General features: G+C 31.4%; 1 long non-coding RNA gene across 1 annotated transcript; it reads left to right on the top strand.

The window, feature by feature from the left end:
• The first annotated feature begins 10674 nt into the window (after positions 1-10674).
• On the top strand, positions 10675-18968 carry LOC110274687 (uncharacterized). The gene is made up of 4 exons (XR_002366904.2): positions 10675-10797; positions 12110-12177; positions 16822-16940; positions 18169-18968. It is a non-coding gene; the product is annotated as an uncharacterized LOC110274687 (long non-coding RNA).
• The last annotated feature ends 485 nt before the right edge of the window (positions 18969-19453 follow it).

The following is a 19453-nucleotide window of genomic DNA, read 5'->3' as shown; positions in this document are numbered from 1 at the left end:
ATTAGTGAACCATATGATGATTATAGTGATATTTTGTGAATTAGATTGTGTTCTTGCTGATTTGGAGTTCAATTAGACGGTTTGGAGCGAAATTAGAGTGATTAAACTTGAGAAATTAACGTTTGGAAGCTTGGAGCTTGTGAAAGAAGAGGTTTTTGAGGTGTTTCGAGTTTAGGGAGGAATTAGCCAAGGTATGGTTTTTGCTTTTCGTAGTTAATGTTTAATCTCACGTGAAAACTTAGGCTAGAAGACCTTAAGATAGGAATGAACTAAATGAATTATTGATGGATTGTGTATATGGTATATGTTGAGTTTGAAAAACTTCAAATTATTGTGATGATCAAACATTGTTAAAAATATTAATTAGAAATTATTAATTGATTTGAAACTTTAGATTATTTTATTAATAACTTCCATTTTGTGTGTAGTATTTTGATCAATGGGCATATGTAACAAATAGCCCAATAAGTTAGGAAAATATTCAGCATGTGGTACAAAAATATTCAAGCATTATGGCTGAATTATTTTTGTGTTGATTGGTCTATGAAAACTGATACAAAGCCCAAGATAAAATTGTCCTGGCCCAATATTATCATGGGTCTGAAATTGGAAGAAGAGAGAAAGCGAAGGTTGCATGCTTTCCACAGATACCTACTCCCACTAAGGAATGGAACTCAAATTCAATTAACTTGGTTTAATTGCATCGGTAATAGAAGAGAAAAATTTCAAAATTGATTTGATGGCTTTTATTACTCTCACACGTTACTAAGCATGGGGTTTTGGAAAGTGGAAATTTAACTCATTTTAATTTCTTCCTTTACTTTCATTGAAAGTTTTTCTTTCTTCTCTCTCTTCTTTCTATGTTTCGGTCACTTAATCTGTCAGGAAGGAAGAAGATGCAAGCTATCAAAGGAAGAAGAACAGAAGCTAGGAACAAGCAAGAGGCCAATGTGATGATGGTCCTTGCAAAAGGAAGATCTACAGTATGGCGTGACTAAGATCTTTTCCACTAAAGGTAAAAAGTGGATAAGAAACCTCAAGATCTCCATGCCCAAAAATGGTAGCAATCCAATTCGGTTAGAGAAGAAGATCCCTGTGGTATGGCTTGTTTCTACTTTTTGTTCATCTATCACAGAAGGTAGCTACTGTAGCTACGTGGAGAAGGAAGCAAAAGTGGAGCAGATAGAGCTGTCAAGGATCAAGTGTTCATCAAGGGTCAGAAATCCTTCTTGGGGACCAAGTCAAGATGGAAGGCTCAGATTGATGAAGCTTGATGAGAAGGGATGAGAGAGAGGTAATTGCATGTTGGTTTCTGCTTTCGGTTCCCTCTCTCCTCTCTCTATCCGAACTAGTTTTGGTATTGAAGAAGAAGAAGTTAGCTCGGTTGAACTATTTCAACCTTGGAAGCTTCCCCTTCTATAATAAGGGTGAACGGCCAAGGGTTGAGACAAGGAGAGTAAGCACAAATTTCTCATAGCTACCTAAGCTAACAGAAGTTCTTCTCCTTCAATGTGTTCTATTTTGTATTTTCTTTAAGTTTTGTCTGTTTGAGTCTCATGGTGAAAAAAAGGCAAACAGTGAGGTTTGTAAGAAAAAGCCAGTGAGTGAAAAAAGGTAGAGTGTACAAAATTAAAGAAAAATTCATAGGTGTCTTAGAGGTCCTTTGTACATCTATGTGTTGTGTATCATGATTCTGTGGGAATCCCCTTACAAGTTGGGTTAGTACTTAGCAGTTGAAAGTTTGGTAGGTGACCAAGTCAAGTTCAAGATTGGGGATAGATTCTGGACTTGTCCCGGATAGGAAGGGTAGTTCCTAGGGAGAATTGGTGTATATAATCGAGATGATTATAGTGAAATTCCATCATCGTTGTGATTGAGACTTGATGTAGGCTGCATTGCACTTAGCAGCTGAACCAGGATACTTCTTGGTGTGATTTTCTCTCTCTCTTCTACTCCATTTATGATTCTGTTGCATAGGAGACAAAATTGAAAAATATCTCCTGACTGGTTACGAGACAAAAAGAAAATGTCTCTTGACTAGTTACGAGACAAAAAGAAGAAAAATCCCCTGAAGCTATTTCAAATGGCAGAAAGTAACTCTCAGCAAAAAGGGCTAAGATTCAACCCCATTCTCTTAGCCACTGATAACCATCAGTATAAGATGTGTGGTTTATTTGTTGTTAATGATTTGCTATTGGAGTTGGTTGGTTTTAGGAAAAGATTTAATATTGGTATTTGTTTGCTTTTGAAAATTTGATACTGGAAATTATTTGAATGATTGAGAGGTGTTTGGTTTGGTGGTTGGGACCCTTGAAGGATGGCAGAAGTTTAAGTTTTAGAGGAGATACTGCCGAAATTTCTATAAGAATTGGAGTTTTGATTGAAGTGTTATTTTTAAAAGGAAAAAGATTATTATGTGGCTTGTGTATTTGAGACTATTTGTTGGCTCTCTGTCGCAAGATGTGACCGGGCACTTTAACTCCCCAGGTTCCCCCATGGGCATGCATATATATATATATATATATATGGATTTTGAATATTATATTTGAGCTTAGAGTTTGACTCCATGGAATATTATATTATTTAGCTTGGAGTTTGACTTTATTTATTTTGAGCTTGGGGATGCGCGCATAGAGGGACTGTCCAATGGTTAACTACCAGGACATGTTGGGTTGGCTATATAACCGACAGATGAAACTCATTAGTCATAGGACAGGCATACATCATATGCATTTGTTTGTTTTGCTTGAGTGTGCATTGTTTTAGTTTGCTTAACAGTTTAACTCTGCTTATCTGCTACTTGTTCTACTTGCTGTAATTGCTCCTATATTTTCTGAAGACCCCTATTGGCGAAAGTGTGAGGGAGAGTTGTTCCACCGGTGATTCCATCTCATTCCATATATATTCTATTATTTTTCAGATGCAGGTCGAGAGGCACCTCGCTGAGCGTCTGGAGTTTCCTGTGCAAGCAAAGTTTGGTTATTTTGGGATGTGGTATTTTGTATTTATGCTATGTGTATATGTAAACAAATTCTCATCTGCATATATTTTATGTATATATATAAATAATTGTATACTCTGACCAGCCTAAACTTCGCAGGTCAAGTTTGGAGCTTGATATCTATGTTTTTGAGATCTGCAATGCTCTAGAAGATTACTTTGCAGCAAGACTCAAGTCAAGGATAAGATCACTAAAAGTGCAGCTGAATACAATCAAGAAGCATGAATTAGCAGTTTCTAAATACATTGGCAAGATGAATAAGGTAATTAACTCACTTTCAGCTCTTGGAGCTCCTCTCTCAAAAGAAGAATACTTCGAATGTGCTTTAGGAGAATTGGATGAAGAGTTTTTGTGCATTTATCACCATGATTAATGGAAGAATGCATCACATGACAATTAGCGAATTTGAGTCACAACTCTTAGCACAAGAGGAAGTGAATGATAGGTGTAGAAAAGTAGATCTAACCATAGCTCATGCGAACTTGGTGCACAAAGAATCAGATGCAAGAAAAGAAGGTGGTGAATAAACAACACGAGATTCCTATGAGAACTACACAAGAGACTCATACAGAGGATGATGTGGATTTTGAATACCACAAACTAACCGACAAGTGCACTGGGTCGTACCAAGTAATAACTCAGGTGAGTGAGTGTCGATCCCACGAAATTTAATGGACTAAACAACAATAGTTGAATGATTAGGCTAGTTAGACAAGTTGAAATGAGTATTTTGAATTCCAGGTAGCATAAAACAGTAAATCAATGAGTTCAAGAAATCAAATAATAAATGATTTGTGAAAATAATATGAGAAAATAGTTAAGACTTTAAAGATGTTTAAATTTTTAGATTGACAATTCTTATCAACTACTTTAAATTGTAACTCCATAAAATCCTAAAATACTTTTCATTCATTTAAATCAATAACAAAATTCATTTATTCTTAACTTTCTCGCAATTCTTTCTTTCAACTCTGCTCTCAGTTTCAGTTCTCTCACTAAGTATATATCGTACCTTAAAAAAGAAAAGAGAAAAAGAAAGTAGGTATATATATAAAGAAAAAAATGAAATTAAATAACATTAAAGAAATAATGTGTGGCTAACTTAATTTATAACTAAGTCTATTCAAAAACCTTTAATCGGGTTTTTTCCTCTTTTTTTTAGTGATGTGATCAACTTCCAAATTTTTACTCCTTTTCTTTTTTATTCTATATTTTCTTCTTAGTATTTTTTTTTTCTCTCAGGTCACCTTCTTTTCTTATTCTTCTTATATAATTTTTTTATTTATCTTTTTCTTTCTTTTTTTTTTTAAATCGTATCAAACACCAATCTAAAAATTTTGGATATTTTTTTTAATTCTTACGACAAAAAATTATCGGAATAATGACCAACTTAGCGACCGATTTGGGTGGTCGCTAAAACCATAGTCGCTAATAAGAAAATAGCGACCAACTTCGGTCGCTAAACTTTAGGGACCGATTTTAGCGACCGATTTGTTAACAAGGCCACCAAACCCTCACCAAAGAGTATCGATCGCTAAATTGTGACCAAATTTTTCGTGGTTAAATGGTCACTGAGTGAATCGGTCGCTAATTTGCGACCAGTATTTCGGTCTTCAATCCGTACCCGTTATTTTGATCTCTAAATCAGTCGCTAATTTGTGACCAATATTTTAGTCTCTAATTCGGTCGCTAAGTGTGGACCTATATTTTAGCAACCAAGCATTATAGTCGCTAAAATGATCGCTAATTATCAACCAAGCATTTTAGTCTATCATAATTTTGTAATTATTATTTTTACTAAATTTTTACATTTATGTCATCAAATATTAAAAAACCATCAACATAAAATCTACACTTTAACACATAAAAGTAAATAATACTTAAACAATAACCAAAATATCATAAATCGAAACAATAACCAAAAGAAGAGACATAAATCGAAACAAGGGAATGAAGCATGAATATTATTATCTGAATTTGGACTATAGTTATAGGAACACCCCCTCTGCCCCCCACGGGGCATTAAATAACAAGAGGGACTAACTGTCCAAACCTGATTCTACATCAAACTTCAAACACTGCATTTCCACACTCATACAATACATCAACATGCATGTTCATGTTCATCCTCTGATCTCTTAACTTGTTACAGTGGGAAATGACCAGTCAAATGAATATAATCCAAGGTACAACGCAAACCATACTTATTAACTGCTTCAATTGCAGACCTAAACCCACCTCCATATGCTGGTGACGAATCATTGGCTATCTGGTTCATGAAAAACTCTCCTAACTTGTTCTCAACTTGAGACCTTGCTCCTTTCTTTGATGATGATGATGTGGAGTAGAAAGAAGATGAAGATGCTGATGATGTTGATGGCATGTATCTAACTAGCATCATTTAAAGTCTATTAACATATTTATATACTAATACTAATTGAGGCCAGACATTTATATTTAGAAAAATATAATAATAAAGTCAGCTATAGTATTAGTAGATAAGTATCCATTATTGTAATAACTAATAAGCATCTAAGCATATGTATACATATAAAATTTTAAATAAATAAGAGTTGCAAAAAACAGAGAATCAAATGCACTCAAAAAACAGAGTTGCAACAATTTCAACTTTCAATTTACTTTCAAATTCTGATTAGCACCTTCATAACTTATAAATTTCACTCTTTTTAACAAAAAGAGGAAATTGGTATTTAATTTTTAATAAAAGTTGAGTGACCAGAAATTTTTATAACATCAACTTATAAAAATAGTATAAATTTAAGGCAATTTAATTAATTTTGCGTGTAGAAGATATCAAGCAATTATCACAAGAAGCTTATAAATAACACATGCAATGTACTAACAGTTTTATATTTAATGTATGTTATATATTTAATGTCCAGACTCCAGAGGCAAGATCATTTACGTTAATAGCAGCAAAATATTAAAGAGAATGCGGAAAAATAAAGAAGGTAAAAAACCTCATTATTATCCAAATCAAAGGAACAAAATAAATTATTCTCAGTAAAAGAGAACTGCAATTTGAAATAAATTATCTATTCCCGTTCCCATGGCTGTGGAATACGCCATATCAAGAACCCTGTAAGTTTATCTTCTCCTAATTTTTTTTAGGATTTAACTAACTTGTTAATTGTATATATATGGGTGTCTTTAATTTAATTAGTACTACTGTAATTGTCAGCCATTAGCTTACCTCCCCGAGTTAGATAGTGACAATAATGAAACTATATACCCCATCTAATGAATTGGATTCTTATTAGCCATGAATCCACATGAAGATACGAAGCAGCAATTTATTAAAACTTCTCAATATCAAAAACTCAAAATCAAATAAAAAAGGAAAATTTCAAGAATGATGATATACTATCACAGTATAAAGCCATGATTGAAATAGTTCTCATGATTGCAATGCACAAACAATTAAATATATTTTTAAGAAAACCATGCAGTAGGAGAAAGCCTAACCCCAGACAGAGAGATTGGCCAGCCCTGCATAAGAACACGAATAAGTAAATAGTTAGTTGTGTTAATAATCATAACATAGTCACAGGGGAAGAAATGAGACATTCATAAAAGGCAGAAACTGCAGGTGAAGTTGCTTCTGAATGGCTGACACGTGTTACTATATAAAAATTGGTTTATTTTATATAAATAGTTTATTTTAAAAAACCGATTTGAATTGGACCAAGCAGTTACTTTTATTCCCTTCTTCTTCGTTTCGCACGTAAAATTCGTTCTCTTTCAATCTTTTTTTCAGAACTAATATGAAACTTTTAATTAGGTATGTTCCTTTTATTTATATTTCTTAATCAAATTTATTATTTCAAATGTATTTCTTAATTTATGTTTTTATTCATTCTTCTGTGAATGATGAAAATTATTTAATAAATACGTACATATTTATGTCATCACACCATTTTGATGTTCAGGATCATAAATGCCAATATAATTCATGGCAATTTCATGTGATAAAAGACAAAAATATAATTATGGTATAACGTAGACTAGTTGATAGCATGAGCATTATTGAAATTTTGGCATGATCTCTTTCATATTTGTTATATGTCTCTTTAGTTGGTGATATTATAGTTTATTGTGATGATATGATGGTAGTTTAATTGTATGAGTTAGGTCCTTTTTATTTGGTTAAATTTTTTCTATGGCTATCCTATTCTTGATAGCAATGTCAAAATAAATATTTTCATTAGTTGTTCTTTTTTTTTCTCTATTTTTGAATCAATTTTATTTTGAAAAAATTTATTAAAAATTTTTGTTGTAGACAAAATTAATAATATTATGTTCAATTATTTAAGGAGACCAAATTAATATTTTGATTAGATACTTTTGTTTTATTGAAAATAAATTCTAATTTCTTTAAAAAATAAATTCTAGTTGATAAGTAAAAACACAAAAACGTGCATTACAGTGAAATCATAATTTCTAAACAAGTAAATTATAGTCTTATTATCTTAAAAAAATAATTTATTTATAGAATAATATTGAAAAATCAACAATAATTTGCATGAAAATAGTTTATTAGTAAAATAAAAGTTAATTGATTGATTACCATAAAATTTAATTTAACGATAAATTTGCAATTGAACATATTTTTACAGCTTAATTTAAAATCTGTTTACATCTTAATTTAAAAGCAACTGAAAATGTAAGTTATGGGAAACAAAACAAAACTCATCAAGAAAATAGAAACAGAGACACAAAAAAAAGGACAGATGATATCATTTATGTCATTCCTATAAAAAAAATCGTGAATTTTGTTTCTTTTTCAGAATATTAAATTTTACTTTTTCAAACAATTTGTATACATATATTTGACAAAAATTAAATAAAAAAAAGTTTTAGATAAATTTAAAGAAAAATTAGTCAATATGAATGAAGAAAAAGAACATATCAAATTCATCTGTTAGGAATTTAGAAATAACACGCAGAAAGAATTTAAATTATTTTAAAAGTAGTTATTTGATTTATTCAAACCGATTTTTTTAAATAAATCATTTGTATAAAATAAATCGATTTTTTTAAACCATACAGTAATACGTGTCAACGATTCAGAAACAACTTCACCTGCGGTCGACTGCAGGTGAGTTTCCACCTTCATAAAAATATGTAAAACTGACTGTTACTTCAATAAATAAACCCTCCGATCTTTATTGTATAAGCACCAAGAAATTACATTGTAAACCGTAATTAAAAGGAAACAACAAAAGTCATTTCCAGTTTTGATAAAGTGAAATTTTAGCTCAATTCACCTGGAAGGAAACTTGCATTTATCATTACCTGAAAAATCAAAATCCATTAACGCATAAGTCTTCACTCATATTTTTTTCCCTTAAATTTCACAAAATAAGGTGAATTCACACGAACTAATCTATGACGAATAGAACCAAATCTACCTTGCATGAAGTTCTGATCCAAAAGAGTAAGATAAAAATAGGAGAAAAAAAAAATAAATGAGGGGTTTTATTTACTTACTAGGGTTCAAAGAAGTAATAGCAGCGGTGTTACTGAAACTGCAGCTATCATCAGTCAAGCCATGCTTCAGGAAGTAATCGTTGAAAGCTATTAAAATGAAGAAATCAAATCCTAGAAGGAAAAAATAAAAAATAGAGAACAAAGAAAACAAAATCTGAAAATAGATCTGATTTGAGAGAAAGAGCATTTTTAATTACCTCTTTGAAAGAGCCTGAACTTCTTCCTCTGTAAGCTGGCTTTAATGCAAATGACGAAAAGTGATAACTAAAAAAAGAATTCGAAAACTCAAAGAGAGAGAGAATAGTGGATGAATGTGTGAGTCTGGCTGGAGCGAGTGGAGGAGGCGGGAGGTGAGGTGGCGGTTTCTGTGGGAGGAAAAAGACAGTGAGGAGACCCCAGGAGATGGCGCTAAGACCGGAGAAGACAATGCCGACAGGACCTCAGGAGACGGCGGCGAGACGTACGCAGAAGACGGCAGCGAAAAAGACGATAACGCGTGCAAAAGATTGGAGGAGATGAGAATGGTGTGGGTGACTTAGGGTTGGTGAGGGTAATTTAGATAACATCTTTTTTTTACTTAGCGACTGCTTTTGTGACTGATTAATTTATAAAATCGGCAACCGATTTGGTGACCATAACTTTAGCGACTGAATTAGTAACCAACCATGTTATTCTATTTACCTATAAATCGGTTGCAAAATTGGTCGCTAAATTAAAAAATAACACCGATTTTGTGACCACGATTTCCAATGACATTCCTTCTTTTGTTTTGGTTGCTAATTCGGTCACTAAATTAAAAAATAGCGACTGTTTATATTCTAGTTGTATAAAACTAGTCGGTTATTAATTTGGCAGTTATTAGTGACCGATTATGTTAGTCACTAAAATCAGTTGCTAAATTAACAATTAGCGACCAAACAGTTGTCCACCATATTTCACTATCAGATGCAAAATTGGTCGCTAAAATAAAAATAGCGACCGCCTTTGTGACCAACATTTTCAAAGACATTATTTCTGTTTTGGTTGCTAAATCGATCGCTAAATCAAAAAATAGCGACCGATTTTAGTGACCGATTTTATTTTGGTCGTATTTAAAACTTATTGGTCACTAATTTAGTTGCAATTAGCGACTGAATTTATTGGTCGCTAAAATCGGTCGCTGAATGTAATTTAGCGACCGATTTAGTGAGCAATATTGATTTGATCCTAAAAATTCTGTATCGGTCGCTAAATCGGTTGTTATTAGCAACCAATTTTTTCAGTTGCTAAAATCGGTCGCTATTTCGATAATTTCTTACCTCTCTTCTCAAAACTAAAAATTATTACTGAATTAATTATAATAAATTTTGAAAGAATGAGTATAAAAATCTTTTATAACTTCTGAAGTCTCATTCAAAAATGTTATCTAATGTGTATGAACCATCTCAAATATGTAAGAACATAATATAAACTAAAATATGAATTAAAAATCTTATATGAAAACTCTTTACAACTTCTTGTCTTTTAGAGATTTATTAAGGTCTTGTATTTATATGCATAGAAACATTAAAGAACTTTTTAAAACATCATATTTCATTGTGTGACTAGTTTCCTGGTTTGGGTATTACCTATGCTTCCTTTTCGTTGAAAGTGTTAAACTTCGTCCAGAGTACAGTGGAGAAAAGCTTTTCAAACAGTTAGCTTGTTAATTTCTTTATTCCTTCAATCTCTTTGGTCAAAGCTTTACTACAATCACGATAATTGTATAGCTCGGATTTATTATTGAGAGTTAATAAATATATTATCAACTAATCATTAATTTCACAAATATTTAAATGATACTTCACTTTCATTCAACTAGCACGCATAAGACATTAAGTCCAAAATAAAAAAAAATAATAAACACTTAGTTCATTAGAATGCTGATAAAAAGTAAATCTATTATTTAAATAATATATATAATAATAAAAACAAATTATTTAATACATTATAAAAGATTTGAATTTTAGTCATGCTACTGTTTTCAACATATCTACTCATCAACCTTTACGCTTTTGACAAAATTTAATAATTCAGCTGTTGACTATTCAATTTATGCCATCACAAGGTACAGTTCTTTAAATAGTTTGAGGTCTGTATTAGATTGCAACACGAGATTTTTTCTTTGTCCCTTTCGTCTTGCTTTCCGAGAATTTCGCTTCTGTTGCATTCCTTTTTCTTTCGGTTCCAACTGATTATGCTGATTTAACCAAGAACACTGGCTTTTGGGCTTCTGGGGTCATCATTTCCTTCTCCCATCACCACCGGTATCTCTTCTTTCATCTTTCTTATTATTGTTTTGATCATTATTTTGTTTTCATTTAATTTCTTGAATTGTTGTGTTTAATTATTTCTTCGTCTATATATCCAGATTTATTCTTACTCGTGTAATTTTACCAACCATTATTGTTATATCTTATACTTATTACTGCAAGCCTCTTTCATTTTGTTTAATTTTATCAAACAAAACTGTTATAATTTTTGAAAAGTACAAATTTTATCAAATTATAATTAAGTAACTTTAAAAATTAATTAATTAATTAATTAAGGAAACTAAGAATAAAAGTTAGAAAAAATTAGATTATAGAGAGTAATTTATTTGCCAATAGAGCTGCTGCCTTAGAAGCCAGATCATTCGTGTAACTAATAGTCAAACTATAGAGCAATTAGGCTTAAATTGAAGTTAGAATTAAACATTATATATAAAGCTAAAAGTTTAACTTGTGAGGATGAGATTTCGAGGCTTTGTATAATTACGTAAGGATATAATAATTTCACGGAAAGAATTGGCTTATGCCAAATGATGATAAGACCATGATGATTCGCTAGAATTAATTAGAAAACTAGAAAAGAGTGAAATATTAATATTTTGAATTGGTGGAATGGTTAATTCATTCGTCTACTTAAATAAGTGTTGAAAAATTTAAATTTTTTTTTATATATATAATAATTTATTGATTAATAACAAATCATTAAATAAAAGATACTACAAAAAAAAAAAAAACTAACAAATATAATTTGATGAGAAAAGATTAGGTTTCTATATAAGACATCATAATTCTTATACTTCAAGACAGTTACTAGGGGTGGCATTTTCACCAGACCTTATGTAACATGCGATTATAAATGTGTTTATTTAGAGCGTTTAAAATAAATTATTTTTGGAATTGATTCGATTTGAATGAATTGAAAATAAATTATTGGGTTTGAAATTATGTAAAATATAAATTTTTAGATATGAATATTAATATAATGATTTGATTTTATAATTAAAAAAGAATATTGTAACTCCTATTTTAATGAATTATTCTTAGAGTGGTCTAATGATAATGTAAAATTCATGAATTTACAAATCAATTTAAAGACTTATTTTTTATCTCCATTCGAAAAAAAATTAAAGTTTATTTTAAAATTAAATCAATTTCAACTTCATTATATTCCAAATACACCATAACATAAATTATAGCAGAGCATTAATCTCTTATATCTTTTGGTGACTCAGTTGGAAGTGCTTAGAGCATTAACATGAGTTGCTACCAAATTGTTATATAAATTTAGGGTTTGTCTGTTTTCTTTTAGTTCGATTGGAGATTTGTTCGTGGACAACTTAAAGTGTGTAGCTGTCTCCCATATTGTTTGGAGTTCAGGTTGGTTTTCTATAATTATAGTTAAATTTTATAAGTATTGTTACTTTATGATATACTTAATTTCTCTAGGTATATTTGTAGGAAAGAAGTAGGAGGTCGAAGGATGTCTAGTGTCTCCTTGTTGTCCTTTTGTTTATTAAAAATTGTGGATAGTAATAAAGGAGTATATATAGACTAGAGTGGTTATCATTATATGTATGTTTAATCACGGACGGATTTGATTTTATATCTAATAAAATATAAAATTATTTATTATTTTATCAAATATTTATATGACAGTGAGTTATATTTTTGTGTTTTATATCATTAAAAGATATGACATAAAATAATATAAATTAATTAAACTAACAATTTTGTTATATGAATTTAAAATATATTAAAGTATTTTTATATAATAATAGGAGTAAAAATTAATAGAAAAATAATAAAAAAGAAACAACTAAATAAAATTAGAAAAAGAATAATATTATTATAAATAATATTAAAGTATTTTTTATATAATTATAGATATTAAAATTAATATTTAAAAAATGTTAAAAAAACTCTAAATCAAATAAAAAATATAAATAATATAAATATATGTAGAAAATTTTAAATTTTAATGCATAAAAAATACTAATTTTTTTTACTATCACTATACTATTAAGTTTTACTCTATACAATGCATCTATTAAAATAGTATATGAGTTTAAAATTTGTTTGAAAGGTCTCCCTTGAGTCTGTCCCATATTTAGTTAAATGCTTGTTTGATATTATTTACTTTGTGAAAATCGAAAATGTTGTTTGGTTGAGACCTCTAATTGAAGAAAATATTCTGCCATCATTTTTCTAAAAACTTTTGAATTTTTGATGTCACTGATGTTTATGTTGCTTTAATTCTAAAAGAAATTAGGATATTATTTGGTGGATGCTTCTAATTTAAGAAAAATACTGTCAAATTTTTTTTTTTAAAATTAATAAGTTGTAATTTTGTTATGTTTATGTTGTTTGAATTTTGTGGCACGATAATTTTAAGTTATTGTTTGTGAATAATGTACGATAGAAGTAACGCTCAACGGTAGAATAAAGTCTGAGTACTTTTATGGTGTCAATACTTTTCTAGTAAGCATCGACTCACAAAGTATTTACGTGCTGGCGATATAACCAACCACTTTTACTGCCATGGGTTCAAGCCTTGGTCTTGCATATGGACTAAATATGGGGAAGTTAATGTAGACGAGATTAATTGTTTTGCATTAATAGCCAATAGGTTTAAAGGTCGGTTAAGAAAGGCTAATGTAAGAGAAGTTATCTTGAAAGAAATTAATTGGGAGGTAACCGTAGGAAATATAATGAGATAATATTTAATGCAATTCGTGTTAGTAATATGGAGAATTTTGAATAAGAGATTTATCCGAAAGCAGCTAGCTAGGTTTGATGATCTTTTATAATACGCCGTATACAACCGTTGTTTGATGGTTGTGTTTATTCTAAATTGTTTGTCACGGTTTGAATGATGGTATTAAGACCGAGGCAAATCAAACCCAATATTCATTTGACTAGTGGGGCACTTTTGTTAATGAATAAGTTTTTGAAACAAACAACATTCTTAAGAATTACTATGAGGCGAAAGAATTAGCTTTTTTTACAGAATCATTTCGCCTCTCTCATCTTACAACTCTATCCTAAGAGCCTAAATCTCTATCCTAAACATACAATAATTTGTAAAAGAAACATTTTTCAATGCATAAATTTGTTTCACTTGTATTAATCTATAATTCCCGATTTCAATTAATGTTTAATACCAATAGAAACTAACTTATTGGGCAAATTAACCTACTAAATTCGTCAATAACAGCAAAAACAACAGCACACAACTCTTGCAAATGGCTCTGAAATCTACAAAAAATTAGAATTCACTTGGACCTGAAGTCAAAAAATAAGGACACTAAAAACAACAGAAAAAATATGATTAATAAAAGATTGTAAACCAAAAAATTGAAGAGAAAATCACCATGAATACAATGGCAATAATAGAATTTTGATTGGAGTTCCGAGGAGAGAGAAAATCAAGAAAGAAGGGGCACATACAGTGAGAAGAAGGGAAGGTTCATTGCAAGAAAAATGCTGACTATCGTCAGATTTACCGTCGAATTTCATATGCGAAATTGATGGTTATAGTTATTACCCTTGGATTAATCCGACAAAAACGATGTGAAAAATGACAAATCTGAATAGTCGTTACCGACAAAAAAAATATGACGGTAATGTCAACGAAAACAACTCGAAATAAAAAATTTCAAATATCAATTACCGTCAGATATATTCGTCGCAATATCCAACAATAACGAGAAACAAAAAAAACACTTAAAATAAATTTAGTTAAGATTATTATGAGATATGATCAATACAAAATTCGACGATAATTAATATTAATATTTGAAAAAGAAATCCAAATAATCAATTACATTATAATTAGGTTGGCGTTTTAATTAAAGCCTTCATTTTTTTCCACGGATTAGTTGTCTGTAAATATAGTCTGACGTTATTAAACGTTGTGTTTCACAGATAAATTGTCTGTAAATATAGTCTGATATTATTAAACGTTGTGTTTCATTAGATAAGCATTATTGACAACCTCATAGGCGGTAATACTACCAACATGCGAAATTCAAATTTTTTAATTTTTAATTTACCAACACCAAGTCTTTGGTAATTAATTTTTCAAATCTAGAATGTTGAAATTAAATTTTTATAATTAAAAAATTTAAAAATATTAACTTATAGACAAAAAGGTCGTCAGTAATATATTAACGTAAATTTTAATTTAAAAAAAAACTTTAAAGCTTACCAACATTTAAGTCATTGATAAATTAATATAAATTATTTTTAAATAAGAAAAGTTTAGTTTATGTTAACGACGGCTAGGCCGGTAAATTATTTACCTAATTAAAATTAATTTTTAATAAAAAAATACCTACCGACGGCTTGTTTGTCAACAATACTACATTGATAATATAAGCCTCAAACAACTACCGATTGGCACCAAGATGATGCCAAAGTTTCCAAACAACTACCGATTATAAATATAAGCCTCGAACAAAATCAAAACTAGCATAATTTAGCGATGTCCTCTTGTTTTTCCAATGGCTATGCATCGGAATGGTTGTCAATAATCAATGCGCTTCTAGTAGTGTCATGGGTTGGGGAGGATGGTCGCGCCATAATCGAGCAAAGCTTTTTCTCTAATTAGAAAACAAGTTAGGGAAGTTGAAAAGATTAAGGGTTCAATTAGCTAAGATGTTAACGGGCCACATAAGATGATTACAACATAATGGTCATTTAAGCTTTTAGGCGCCACTAATTTATAGTTCCTTTCATCTTCCATATTCTTGCATATGCTATGGTGCCTACGGAACTCCTCACAATACTTCCTATCAGTCACAGGGACACAAGAAAGGACAGTAGTATCTACCCAAGATCAGAGACTATAGGAAACTTTACTCAACATACTCGTAAGGACAGAGCGTGACATAAAGACTACACCTATAAATGCAAAGTAAAAAGATTGTTACTTAAAAGAGGTCGGATCTCACCCAAAAGAAGTCAGGCAAAGTCAACAAAATAAAAGAAAGTCACTTTTTCCACATTCTTTTTAAAGGACAACCAAAAAGTGTCCCTCCCATGCAACATTGTCACCTCGCAGCGACACCATTAGGGGAAATACAAATGCAAACAGGCAACAAAGCGGTAACAGTTATAGTTCTACCAAAGAATCGAAAACCTAAAATCCCCAAAAATAAGTAAAGGGTGATACCAATTAACCATCAAAAAGAGTCTTTTAAACTCAAAACACCAGCTTCAACAACAAGCAATGCAATAACAGTTAAAGCAACCCCAAGAATCGACAAACACAACACACTAACATCAACAACATTACTCAAAAGCAATCTCCGGTAAACAAAAATGCAAGATCATCAGGAAGAAGGTAAAAAAAAAACCAACCTCGAGGAAGATTGCAAAAGAAGGAGGGGCACGTCAAACAGTAGTAAAACACGAACGTTCTTCTCCACACCTGCAAGGCAAGACCTTCAGGAGAATCCAAGAAAGAGAAGTTTTGAAAGCAAGAAGTAATTGAAAAGCAAGAAAGGAAGGACTTTTCATGAAGAAATGAGGGAATGGAAAGGTTTCAGAAATGTGAAAAAGGAAAAGAAGAAGAATGGAAAGACCTTTTATAAGAAACAAAGAACGAACGGCTCCTTCACTTCTCTTTAAAACAAGTGCGTGCAGATCCTAAGGAGAAATTGTCGCGCAACGTTCGCTTTTCATTTAAAGGGGGGGACGTTCAAAAATTCAAATTTTGAAACACGTCGAGTTCCCGACCTCCAAACAGGTAGAGCACCCGACATCTAAGCAGGAGCCTCAAAATGTTTGAGCCCGACCTATAAAAGGCCCAAGACTCAAGCAGGGGCACTATTCATACCCTGACCTCAAGTAACAGATAAACGGAACGGTCATGCATCAATAAAGGTGGAACTACTCCAACAAAAGTGGTTATCAACTCTACTATAAATACATTGACACCCCTCAAATATAAGGTACATTCTAATCTACTAAAAATCTATTTAAAACTCTTACTAACTTAAGCATCGGAATATTTTGCAGGTATCACCACCCACCTCCTCACAAGGAACTCGGACAGGCGACATCTCGATATCAACAAGTCAGACGCTGCCATATAAAGGGATCTGGACCTCACATTCAAGCCCAAATCAACATTTCAGGTAACTTTTGGAACCGCAATAATTAAAAATTAATAAATAATTCATATTTTAAAATCCCTTAAAAGTTGATTTTTGCTATGCCAACACCCTCTGCGACTTGCTTTTTTATGTTTTGAATACTAAAAAAGTCCTCAATTTTACATTTTACTCACTTCCTATTTAGAAGAATTGTATATTCCCTGCTTTGACGACTTATTCCATGATTGTGAATAAAAATTTAGGATTTAGTTCTTTTATCTTTAAAGGATATATTTCAATAATATAATAATATTTTTAATAACTTTTAATAAAATATTTTTTATAACACTCTTAAAATACCTATAACAGTTCGGATTTTCTAAGTTATAGATTCGAAAAGTATCCATATTTGTAGAATTATAAGTGTTGCGGCTTTTTGAATTACACATGCGTGTGATCAATTTAATATTGGTCACTTTGTATACTGTTGTACATTCGGTTTTGTCAAATACACTGTGGAAAGGCAAAATTTTGTCCGTGCAAAGAACTAGAGAATAGTTATTGATGATGTGATAATTATTTTGTTGTGTTTGGGCCAGAAAAAACATATGAGTTTTTGGTACTTAATAAAACATAAGATGATATAAGTAGTCTTATTAAGTATGTGTTGGAGGTTTCGAATTCCATTTTTTACGTGGAGTCCTTAATCTGACAGACTAGAAAATATTTTGAGAAATAAAAAAAAATAATATAAGATTATAGATAGAGGATGCTAAGAGAAATTCAATTTTTTGGTGATATGGGCTCTTGCTGGACACATGAATGGACCAAGAAAGACCATCTTTGGTTTTCTTTTGAGCGTACTAGGAGGGTATTTTTTGAGATGTTCACAGCTTTGTATTTACTAAATGATATTAATTTGATTTGTCTTTATCAAAACTAAAAAAATTTAATATAATTTTATTTATAAACTACTTTTAAAAAATATTATCTAAATATGAAATATCTTTTGTATCTTGAAATGATCCATTTAAAAAAGTTGAATAAATGACCAAATGTACCCATGAAAGATGAAAATGCTGACAATTGTACCCATAGAAGACCGAAACTAACTTTGTACCCATTGAAGATGTGGTCTGTGTGACAAAAATACCCTGCCTTGGTTTGACACCAGCTTCGTACTTATACGAACCTAGGTGGCACTCCAAACCCCTATCTACGTGGATTTGAACGTTATTATAAGGATTAACCCATGAAGTGGAAACCCTAGGGAGTCATCTTCCCCAATTTGAACCACACCCCAGTAAATGCAATTGACTTCAACCTCATCCATTTTCAAGTGCACATAAGGAGAGAAGGAATTTTCTTGTGAGCCCTAGCATGTCGTTGCGAAGATATAACTCTCCTGCAAGTGATGGAACTTGCAGCAGTTCATCGAGTTCGAAGAGGATGAAGGGAAAGATGCTCGACGGAAAATGCTTGTGTGGGAGGGATGTTGTGTTGATAGAGTCTGGCACCATGACAAACCCTAATAGATGGTTCATCAGATGTCCTGGGTGGGCGGTAATATACACGCTGTGTTCTTGTTCAGGTTAGAAATCTATTTTTGACATTGTAGTTGACACTTCGGTTGGTTTATTTTTTCCAGACAAGAGATTGCAAATACTTTGTGTGGGTGGATGAAATTGAAGAAGGATGGGAGGGCCTAGCAAGAGCTTTAGCAAAAAGAAATTCCGATCAGTCTTATTCAAGGCATGAGGATGGCGTGACTGTAACGACTGGTCTGGAAAATCAGCCAGCATCGTCGATGATGTCCAGGAAATTGGAAAAATTTAGGGGTGAAGTTAGGGGGGAACTTAGGGGAATGAGACTGTTGCTCTCAACCATTGCGTTGGGGGTTGCCTTCTGTTTAATTTTTGAGTTGTATTTGGTTATGCAAGTGTAAGATGTGTATGAGTTGGGAACTTTGGTATGACATGCTGCTTAAGTGATTGTATAACTTTGATCTGGTTTTTATTAATTCTGATGCATTAACATAGGCACGAAGATTTCGATCTCTGGTAGTGTTATGTTTAGTTGTAGTTGATGCAGGCATGTAAATTAACACAAAGTTTATGTTGACACAATGCCATTGTAAACTGATCTGAATCTGTCTATTCCTCTTAAAGAAGCAAGTATTAGTAGAACAAGAAACATAGCATCAATATGCTTTCAGTTTCTATTCCAAGGACTCATCCAAAATAAAAAAAAAGGTGCTGTCAAAAGACTGATAAAATAACCATTGTAAATAGTGGATTCTGATTCACAAAATAATAAGAGTTATGTCATAAGCCGAACCAGACCATGTTTAGTTTCACAAAAAACACACTGAAATCAAGTTTAACTACCTTATCCTAAACCAGGCCATGATAATTACACAATACAAGAGTCTTGAGTTGCTCTTTATAACAAAACATAACATTAATGAACCACGAAATTCCTATGTTGATTGAGTCTCCAAACCCATGAGTTTCTATCAAAGTGGAGTTGAGTTACTGCTCCCACTTGAAACACCT

Source organism: Arachis duranensis, chromosome 8, assembly GCF_000817695.3.
Source record: "Arachis duranensis cultivar V14167 chromosome 8, aradu.V14167.gnm2.J7QH, whole genome shotgun sequence".
Classification (NCBI taxonomy): domain Eukaryota; kingdom Viridiplantae; phylum Streptophyta; class Magnoliopsida; order Fabales; family Fabaceae; genus Arachis; species Arachis duranensis.
This window is presented reverse-complemented; position numbering and strand designations above follow the sequence as displayed.